This window comes from Colobus angolensis, unplaced genomic scaffold (assembly GCF_000951035.1).
Source record: "Colobus angolensis palliatus isolate OR3802 unplaced genomic scaffold, Cang.pa_1.0 Scaffold54, whole genome shotgun sequence".
NCBI lineage: Eukaryota > Metazoa > Chordata > Mammalia > Primates > Cercopithecidae > Colobus > Colobus angolensis.
This window is the reverse complement of record NW_012118932.1, coordinates 4,833,008-4,834,895: the sequence shown is the minus strand read 5'-3', so window position 1 is coordinate 4,834,895 and position 1,888 is coordinate 4,833,008. Positions and strand designations below refer to the sequence as shown.

The 1,888-nt window shown below is 49.7% G+C and overlaps 1 protein-coding gene across 1 annotated transcript in view; it reads left to right on the top strand.

The window, feature by feature from the left end:
• Positions 1 to 6: 6 nt before the first annotated feature.
• HRASLS (HRAS-like suppressor) overlaps positions 7 to 1,888 on the top strand; it is a 30,401-nt gene continuing 28,519 nt past the window's right edge. Inside the window, exon 1 of the mRNA XM_011961227.1 lies at positions 7 to 223. The gene's annotated coding sequence lies outside the window, so the exon portion shown is untranslated. The remainder of the gene's footprint in view (positions 224 to 1,888) is intronic.

Below are 1,888 nucleotides of genomic sequence, written 5' to 3'. Positions count from 1 at the left end.
GAGGGGCCGCCGGGACCGTTTCAGCGTGGCGGCGCTGGTGCTGTCGTTGGCCCTGGAGGACGGCCCTGAGTGGTGGCCGGCGCCCGCCATCCGGGTCTCTCCCGGGTACAGATGGAGTCGTCCGCGGCCGTCAGCGGCAAGGTCGGCAGCTGCGAGGCCACGGGAGACCCCAGGACACACGCAGCTGCCTCCCGGTGCGAGAAGGCCCCGGCTTAAGAGTGAGGTGTGCTGGGCGGAGTGGGGAGGACCTCGAGGCGCCCCGGCAACCAACCGTGTTCTAACCAACTGGCAAGTGGGGAAAGTTGACGTGATTAGAGAGTAACCGATCTTACCCAACCTCCTGTACTTCACAGACTGGGGAACTGAGTCCACGGGGCGAGAGACTCGCTTCCCTAGGTTACACAGCTATGAAGTGGCAGAGCTGGGACTAGAAACCCAATCTGTTTAGGGCTTTTTAAACCCACTGTCCTCACTGAAGTGAATACGAATAAATACAAGTAATTATTATTGTATTAGATGTTGGAAACTTGGATGGTGAGATTCCTTAGGCATTCGGGACTATTCATATGACTCGTGCTGGAAAAAGTCACTCATGTTTTCTCTGGGCTTGGGTTCCTCATTCCTTCATTCAATGAACATTTGTTCCGCAGTTCTTTGTGCGAGGCGCTCTAACCGGAGACTGAAGGTACAGAGCAAGCTTGTCCAACCCGTGGCCCACCAGCCGTGTGCGGCCCGGGACAGCTTTGAGTACGGCCCAACACAGATTTGTAAATGTTCTTAAAACAGTGTGAGATTTTTTTTTGCGCCTTTTTTTTTTTTTTCTCATCAGCTACGGTTAGTGTTAGTGTATTTTATGTGTGGCCCAAGACAGTTCTTCCCGTGTGGCTCAGGGAAGCCAAAAGGTTGGACGCATGGTATAGAGAAAAACAAGAAGCATCCCTCCATAGCGTATGGCCCACAAGAGACAGTTCCCCAGACGCCAGTAGCTGAGGCAGATGTGGGAGGGGGATGGGCCATTAGATACGATGCCTGTGGAAACTAAAGAAAGCAGATGGGAGGAAGACAGTCCGACCTGGGGAGTGGAGGAGGGAGCGGGAGGAGGTGGTGTTCGACCTGGATTTTTAAAGATTGAGTCATTTGGGGCACTTGGAAATGGGCATTCCGGGTAGAAGGTTCAGTATTAACAAAAAGAAAACAAAAGTCTGAGTGTGAAGAAAAATGGATAGTTTGGTTTGCCTAAAATGTAGGGATTAATAAGGATGCCAGGATTCTAGGGCGGGAGACTAAGCTGGGGAGTCAGTGGTGGGAAGCCCTGGAAGATTCCAAGCAGAGCATGACAGTGCTGTGGCAGCGGATAGTTAATTGGGCCAAGGAGTGGAACCCTCATTTGTAGCGTGAGAATGTAGGACCAAGGATCTTTGCAGTCCTGAGAGTCTGTGAAATAGCCAATCTGGGAATGCAGGGCTTCGTGGAAACATCTCAGAGTAGGGTTATGGATGGAAAGTACAGCTGGATTGGGAAAAGGCCCAAACCGAATTAGAAGCCTTGGACTAGGGGTAGCCTGTGATCATCTGCTATTGTGGTTCAGACTTCCAGTAACGTTCTTGGGAGTACTTGTTAAAAAAGTGCTCTTCGTGTTCCTGTAACTTAGGTGGCCTCTTAGGCATGAGCAGATGTTCATTAGCCTGTCCCTATCGGCAGGGAACATTTATTTCTTTTGATGCATCCCCAGGGACCAACATAGAGCTATAAAGACAGCAGCCTGTTTTGCCAGTTGGCCAGTTGAAATGGGAGATTTCTTTTTATTTATTTCTTTTTATTTTTAATTTTTTTTATTATTACACTTTAAGTTCTAGGGTACATGTGCATAACGTGCAGGTTTGTTACA